Source organism: Mesoplodon mirus (genome assembly GCF_964341445.2).
Source record: "Mesoplodon mirus genome assembly, chromosome: 15".
Lineage (NCBI taxonomy): Eukaryota > Metazoa > Chordata > Mammalia > Artiodactyla > Ziphiidae > Mesoplodon > Mesoplodon mirus.
In genome coordinates this window covers 43,207,372-43,215,721 of record NC_138991.1, presented here as the reverse complement: position 1 = coordinate 43,215,721, position 8,350 = coordinate 43,207,372, and the positions used below count along the sequence as shown (strand labels likewise).

The 8,350-nt window shown below is 49.3% G+C and overlaps 1 long non-coding RNA gene across 2 annotated transcripts; it reads left to right on the top strand.

Annotated features, from left to right (window-relative positions):
* The first annotated feature begins 966 nt into the window (after positions 1-966).
* LOC309816295 lies at positions 967-5,544 on the top strand. Of its 2 annotated transcripts, none has more exons than XR_014296000.1 (4): positions 967-1,523; positions 2,900-2,977; positions 4,070-4,225; positions 5,330-5,544. It is a non-coding gene; the product is annotated as an uncharacterized lncRNA (long non-coding RNA). The 2 variants fall into 2 exon arrangements; XR_014296001.1 differs by lacking the exon at positions 5,330-5,544 and adding an exon at positions 4,450-5,313.
* The last annotated feature ends 2,806 nt before the right edge of the window (positions 5,545-8,350 follow it).

The following is an 8,350-nucleotide window of genomic DNA, read 5'->3' as shown; positions in this document are numbered from 1 at the left end:
CTGCAGTGGACCTCCAGGGGAATCTGCGCAACTTGCTTCTTCTTCTTTTTTTTTTTTTTTTTTGCGGTACGCAGGCCTCTCACTGTTGTGGCCTCTTCCGTTGCGGAGCACAGGCTCCGGACGCACAGGCTTAGCGGCCATGGCTCACGGGCCCAGCCTCTCCGCGGCATGTGGGATCTTCCCGAACTGGGGCATGAACCCGCGTCCCCTGCATCGGCAGGCGGACTCTCAACCACTGAGCCACCAGGGAAGCCCGCAACTTGCTTCTTTTTAAGGTCACAAGATCCTTTTCTTTAGGCAAGGATGGTGTCCATCCTGGGGCAAGTACCCTTCATTATTGACTTTTGTCCCGTTGGAGGAATTAGGTGATTTTGCACAGCCTCCTCAGCTCTGGACTAACTAGACATCCATGTTTGTTTTGATGCTTTAGTTTGGAATTCCCAGAAAAGGTTTTCAATATCAGAGACGCAGTGTGGAGGAGAAGAGCATGTGCCCTGGAATCAGAGGGATCTGAGTTCAAATCAGACTCTGACATACACTCAGTTACCTATAAAATGGGACAAAGAATAATACTCTCTTCACAGAATTGCCCTAAGGCCATAGAGATAAGGTCTGTAAGTAACCTAGCAAGAAGGTCCTCAATCAATAGCAGCCCTTACTATTGTCTCTACCGTGTTCCTTATTCTTGTGTCACAAAACTGACCCTCTACCGACAGACCTTTTTAAAAAGACAGCAGTAATAACAGTAATAATAATGACGTTGGCTAGCATTTATCGAGCACTTATTATGTGTCAAGCACACTTTTAAGTGCTTACATGTATTAATTCATTGAATCCTTACAGCAAGCCTTTGAGCTAGCTTGGTTATGTTTGCAGATAAGAAAGCCAAGGCTCAGAGAGGTGAAATGACCTTAGCCGAGCTGGGATAGAAACCGAGGCAGTTGGGCTTCGCCCTCCTGATCTAGGCACCAGAATCATCAAAACGTCCCCCAGAGTGAGCACCAGGCAACTCAGCCCTTCTCAGGGAGCAAGTGTACCCATTCCTCCAGAAGCCGATTTCACTTGCCGGGGCCGAAGGGGTTATTCCCACTGAGAAGCCCGCACCCCGGGTTCCTAGAGAGGCCGCGCTGGGGGCGGGAGGAAAATGCGCTTCCGGCTGTGTCGGGACTCGGGAATCGGGCGGGCTGGCTGCGGGCTGCGGCGCTCGGACCCCGCCTTGGCCTGGGCCTCCCCGCGGGGAGGATGAGATGGGGACGGGAGGAGGGGCAGGGCTCCAGAAAGGGGGGACTGAGCTGGGGAACGGAGGGCCGGCCCGCGCAGACCAGGGGCCCGCCGGGGTGCGGGGAGTGGGGGGTGGTGCCCCTGAACTTGGCCGCCCCGGAGACTTGTGGTCTCTCCGCCGCAGGCTGGTCCGGGGAGGCGCGGGGCGGGCGGCCGTTTCTCCTGGAAGGGCCAGCAGCCCGGTCGCCCGCCGGGGCCCCCGCCGGCCCCTCCCCGAGACCTCGAACGTTCCAGAGCCCGGGGTAAGAATGCGCTCGCTCGTTCCTCCCCGCTCCCAAGTGCGGCCCCGTCCGCCTCCTGCTTAACGCCCACAACCGCCCTGAGAAGCCGGCGGCCTCACCCCCATTTTGTAGGCGACTGATTTATAAAGTCAATTTATAAACGGGCTTGTCCCAGGCCCTCAGGGGGCCAGGAGCGGAGCCAGGACCGCGCCGCGGTGCTCTGGCCCGCGGACTCATTACCGGCTCAGCATTCGGGTGGTGGGTTAGCATCAGGCTAACTTCTTTCGACTCAGCAGGCCTGAAACCAAGCTGGTTGGCCTTTTCTCTTTGCAAGAGAGCTGGTTCATTCTGAGTGGAGTTGGAACTCCCAGTTATCTTTTCTCCTGCCACCCCCTCTGCTTCCCCCATCTTTTCCTGATCATCTTGTTAGTCTTTGTCTTTTTTTTTTCCCCCAACCTATCTTTCCAGTCCCACTGCCACCATCTTTCAGCTTTCATTGTTGCAAACCTGCGTTGTTGCAGTAACCTTCAATCCTGACTGCTTCCCCTGTTACTTCATATGCCACACCTCCCCACTTTACTCCAGTTGCTCCCAAACCCTTGCATCAAGCCACTCCCCTGTTCAAACAACCCTTTTAGTCTATTAAACTGAAGTTGTCTATAGGCTCAAGTCAGACCTCTCTAAGCATGGCATTCAAGGCCATCTGAAACTTCACTTCAGCCCATCTTTCTAACCTGATCTCTCTTGGTTCCCTAAATAGAGGTTATGGACTGATAGCTACAGTTGGAAAATGTGTTTCAATGGTCGCAGAGTTTCTTTTCAAAATTCAAGTTGGGACTTCCCTGGCGGTCCAGTAGTTAAGACTCCGTGCTTCCAATGCAGGGGGCACAGGTTCCATCCCTGGCCGGGGAACTAGGATCCCATGTGCCGTGTGGCACGGCCAAAAACGAAATAAAATTAACAAAATTTGAGTTGATATTTAACATTGGGAGATTCCATTAAAGAAAAAACCAAACAGGTTTCCAGCTTTCGATCCATCAAAAGAGCTGGAAACAGTAGGCCCAGGTTCTTGCCTCCAACATTTAGTTTGAACCGAGCAGTGGCTGCCCCCTTTTAGATAGGGCTGTGTTTCCCAGTTCACCCTAGTCCCGTCCACTCCGGAATCCTCCCTGTCTCTGAGCCTGAGGATCAGCTGTTGTGCTTGCACTGATGTTTTTCCTAGAATAGAGAAGTAGGTTTTGGCTCCTGGGTTTCTGTCAAAAGGACTCAAATGGAAAGTAAACCCAGAGGGACCTTTGTGTAAAGACAACAGAGAGAGTAAGCTCCCAGCATCCTTCGTGCTTTTCCTTTTCTTTCTTGGACCCCATCTCCATTTGAATTTTCCACTTGCTCTACAGGAACCCTCACATCCAGCTAGATTGCCTCACAACCTCTCAGATGAACCGGAGGACCATATCTTTGCAGTATCTTCTCCAGTGAGTAGATTCTATTCAGCAGTGTCCTCCGCCTGTTCTCCTATTCTGTGAAACCTTCCCTGACAACCAAACATCCAACCAACCCCATCCGTCTCATCAGCATTTCTGGAAGCCAGGCACTAGGTTAGATGAGTATGACTAAACCACCATCATTTCTCCCTCCCCTGGATTTCTATGGCCGTGCCTGAATCAGTGTCTTATACAGCATCTTGCACATGGTAGGCAGTCAGTAAATAATTATCAACTGATAAATGGCGCAGTCACACATGTCTTATCCTCCTGGTTGAACTGTAAGATCTTCGAGGATGGGGTCCAAATTGGATCTATCTTTGCACTGCCCTAGCAACCATTACAGTGCCCGGCACATAGCAGACACGTGGTAATGGCTAAGGAAATAGGTGCCGTAAGGAGGTGCCCCAGACAAGCAATAAATAACCGAGTTTCAGTCCAATCCCATGGCTGGAAGCAGCAACCCCTGCTCCCCCAGGCCCCAGAGGAAGGGAGAGTCAGCCCCAGAGAAGAGAGGGCAGAGGCTTACTCAGTCCTGAAAGCCAGGAGCACTTCACAGACCCCTCAACCTGGAGGCTCTGCTCAGGATTCAGCTAAAGCTACATCTAGGACCGAGCTGTATCCATGTGACCTTGTGAGTGAAACCCAACCTGATTCTGATTCTGAATTCCAAGCTCTAGAATAACAACAATGGTTCACGTGTACTGAGGCTCCCTCTGAGCCAAGCACTGCCCCATGCTTCACACCCATGGCCTTCCGGCCTCTCCAGGGCCATGGCGTCAATACTGTGAGTATCTCCTCTTCACAGAGAGAAGGCCGAGGCTCTAATGCCTGAGTAACTCACCTAAGGCCACATAGTAACAGGCTGGCCAGGAGCTAAGTCCACGTGCGTTGATTGCAGGGCTTCTGAGCTTAGCACTGTGCTCCTTCCAAACATCTGAGGCTCTATTTAATACCAAAGAACTGCACATTTCAGAATGGTTAAGATGGTAAATTTTATGTTGTGTGTATTTTAACTCAATTTTTTTTCTTTCTTCTTTTTCTTCTTTTTTTTTGGCTGCACCACGGCATGTGGGATCTTAGTTCCCCAACCAGGGATTGAACCCGTGCCCCCTGCATTGGAAGCATGGAGTCTTAACCACTGGACTGCCAGGGAAGTCCCTTAGCTCAATTTTTTAAAAGAAAAAAAAAAATCTGAGACTGAGGAGGACATTGGGCCAGACCCAGGGACTCAAACAGGTAAAAAAAAAAAAAGTCCTGCCCTCACAGAGGTTAAATTCTAAGGAAGACAGAAAAACAAAATAACAAAGTGGGAAGGGGGCTAGGAAGTATCAGGGTCAGGGAAGTTGTTGCAGTTTTGGAGAGGGAGGCTGGGCGGGGAATTCTCTAAGAAGATGAGCTTTCATGTGAAAGACTGACAGGAAGCAGATGTGTAACAGCTGCCTGTCTGCTGCTCCCTTCAGAACTCTAGAAAGAAGACAACCTAGACCAAGGAAAGTGACTCAGGTGCTATCTGCTATCCTTGAAGTATTCCAGGAGGGGGAAAAGAAAACACAAAAAGTGAAGTTGATTCTTTTCCTTCCCAACATTCCCTTTCGTTTCTTCTCATTTTGCCCTAGATCGTTTCTTACTTCTCCAATCTCCTGCAAGACTCACCTCTATTCTGCCTTGTCTGTCCTTCCTTTCTTTATCCCAGCGCCATCCAGAGTGGCCAAGAAATGAGGTGGCAGAGGAGGGGGTGAGCAGGCGGTCAGGGGAACTAGCATGCTTCCTTCTATTACATGGAGCCTTGCAGAATGTGAAGGGGTGGCAAGAGCAGGAGGCAGGCAACCCTGGAGGTGACACATTTGGAGATTCAGGAAACATCTGCAGGGCCAGATGGCCCAGATCCCCTAAGAGTGAGAGGATTAAACACGCAGAACCTAGGGAAGAAGCAAAGGCACATGTTGGTTGGTTTTGGTTTTGCATTTTGGTATGCCTCTTTTGTTATAACAGCTTTAATTGAGGTAGAATTCACATACTGTATACTTCACTTAAAGTGGACAATTCTGTGAATTTTAGTCTAATCACAGAGTTGTGCAACCATCACCATAATTTTAGAACATTTTCATCACTCCCCAAATAAACATCCTATCTATCGGGAGTCACTTCTTGTCCGCCCCCTTCCCAATCTCCCCCCTGCCCTTTCACTCCCACCCCTCCCACCTCCCACCCCCTCCACTCTAGGCAACCACTAATGTACTTTCTGTCTCTGTAGATTTGCCTAGGCTGGACATTTTGTATAAATGGCCCACTTTGGTTTTGGTTTTAGTTGGCTTTTTTTTTTTCCTTTTTTTTTGGAAGGTGGGTGGGTGACCACTGAAGAGTCTTACAAAGGTGGGTTTGGAACATTAGAAGTTGAGAAGCTCTTCCAAGGAGACAAAGGGGACAGAGGAAAAGCAGAAGAGGGAAATAACTTGCTTCTGTTTTATTTTTTATTGCTCTGTTTCTTCTTTGTTAGTCACCCCAAATGTCAGGAGGAGAGGAATCCTAAGTAAATGAAAGTGGGAAGTGCTCCAGATTACATTGTCTGCTTTTATTTCTGTGAACAATTTTTTTAACCTGTTTTAACACAGTTATGCCTTCTCTTTGCCAGCACTGTAAAGTATAAAGGGACCAATCATGGAGTCAAGTCAGGAAACCTGGTTCTTCCCATTAGCAGCCTGACTCAGCTCTTCTCAAAGTTTTTTCTTCCGTAAAATGAGGGGGTTAAAGATTATCCCACCTCCTCTCCAGCATCATCTCCTGAGCGGCAGGCAGTCAGCCTTTTCCGTATCTGTTGACAGTCCGTATTTCATTTTTAGGTGCCACCCTAGACTCTTCCTCCGTTCCTGGAACTGCTGGGTACAGAAAGTAAGGAGGATGAGAAGATAGCGATGTAAATTGCTTACAATTTATATAACGGGTCAAATATTTATGAAGAACTTTTATACATGTTACCTGGGCTGTTTCATAGCTAGGGAGGAATACTGGAAGGAACCCCGGGGAACATCTAGTCCAGTCCCTTCACGCCAAGATGAGGAAACAGGCCTAGAAATAGGATATAACTTGTCTAAGGCCAAACAGCAAGTGAGTGCCATAGCGGGGCACTATTCATTTACACTTGAGGAAGCCGGAGCCCAGAGACTTCCATGAAGAATAGGGCCTGTCAGTCGGGGAAGGCTCCTTGGAGGTGATCTAGAATCCAAAACCTCTTTTAACAGCGGTTTAGAAGAGGTGCCGGCCCCGGCCAGGTTTCTCGGAATTTACTGGACCTGGATCCAGACCTACGGTCTCGCACTGTAGCATGAATGAATGTGATCTTAGGGGTTCCTGCAGAGGCACCTCTACTTGGGGCCGGGGCGATTACTCGGGGCGGGGCTCAGGTGTCCTGGCCTTTGAGGTCCCCTTCCCTGGGAGGAGCCTTCAGGATCTCCTCGTAACCCGGCCCGGAGCAGCGGACCGCTTGGGGCGCGGCGCGAGTCCGGGTTGGGGGCGTGGCCCGCAAGCTGCGAACCAATACCAAGCCAGATCGTGAATAAGGGCGGGGTGTCCTCGCTCCGCCCATTTTTCTCAGCTTCCGGAAAGCCGGGCGGTGACCTAGGCAACCGACCTAGAGTAAAACCGCCCCTAGCCAAAATTGCTTCGTCCCGCCCCTCTTGGCACAACCAATCGGAAAGTGAAGTCTTTTACTGGGGCAAGAGAAAAAAAAGGACGGCGATTTTTGATTGGTTGGTTGGATGAGTCGGGTACAATCACTGGCGTGACCCTGGGGCTGGGGAGTGGGACCTCGCCCAGGTTGGAAACCGTGAGCCTGAGACATACACTTTCGAGAGGCTGAGCGGAGAAGGAGCTTTGGTGAACTGAAAGTTCCGTGTTTCCAATTCGAAGTAGCTGCTCTCCTAGGTGTGGGCGAAGGTAGTGGGAGATCAAAAACCACCCGATATTGTTAGTTATACTTCTCGGTGGTAGTAGTATTGCGAGGAATACAAGCATTTAATGTTTAAATTGAACATTTATTGAGCGCCTGCTGGGTGCCAGACACTGGTCTAGGTGCTTGGGCTCAGTGAGCAAACCTGATTATTGCCTTCTTGGAGGTTGTATTCTAATGAGGGGAGATCATACCTTACGTAGTGTGTTAGAAGATGGGACAAGGCTGTGGGGAAAAAAAAAAAGTAGAGCAAGGGGGGGACTTCCCTGGCGGTCTAGTGGTTAAGACTCCGCGCTGCCAGCACAGAGGGTGCGGGTTTGATCCCTGGTCGGGGAACTAAGATCCCACGTGCTGCACAGCCAAAAAAAAATTAAAAAAAAAAAAAAGACAACTTACAGAATGGGAGAAAATATTTGGAACTCATATATCTGAAGGGACTTGGAGTCGTAATAAATAATGAACTCTTACAATTTAACAATAAAAAGATGAATAACACCCCCCCCCAAAAAAAAAAAAACCAAAAAGTAGAGCAAGGTAAGATGGAGCAGGTTGCATCATTAACGAGGTGGCCAGGTTGGACACCAGTGCAAAAGTGAGATCGGAACAAAGAACTGAAGGAGGCAGGACTGTTTGCCAGTGGGCTATCTGGGAGAGTATCCAAGGCAAGAGGGAACATCTGACTGGTATTACTGAAAAACGGCGAGGAGAAAACTGTGGCTGGAGCGTGTGAGTGAAGGGAGAGTGGTGGGAAACGATTGAGGGGACAGGGAGTACAGATCTTACAGGGTCTTGTATGCTTGGCTTTTGCTTTGAAATAGGGAGCCATTGCAGGGTTCTGGCAGAAGAGTGACATTATGTGACATATTTAAAATAACCCTTCTGGCTGCTGTGTTGGTAATCAATCGAAGATGCAAGGATGGAAGCAAGGAAGTCTGCTAAAAGGTAATTGCAATAATGCATGTTAGGGAATTCCCTGGTGGTCCAGTGGTTAGGACTCCACACTCCTCGGGCTGCCAAGGGCCCAGGTTCATCCCTGGTCGGGGAAATAAGTTCCCGTGAGCTGAGCGGCATGGCCAAAAATAAAATAAGGGACTTCCCTGGTGGTCCAGTGGTTAAGACTCCATGCTCCCAATGCAGGGGGCTAGGTTCCATCCCTGGTCAGGGAACTAGATCCTGCATGCCACAACTAAAGATCCTGCATGCTTCAACTAAGACCCTGTGCAGCCAAATAAATAAATAAATAAATAGACATTAAAATAAAAGCAGCTTGGTTTAAATTTTTTAAAACATGCTAGTGTTTAAGAGATGAGGGTAGTTTGGACCAGGGTGGTGGTGGTGTAAGTGGTGAAAAGTGGTCAGATTCTGGATATATTTTGAAGGTAGAGCCCAAAAGGTTTCCCCCAAAATTGGAAATG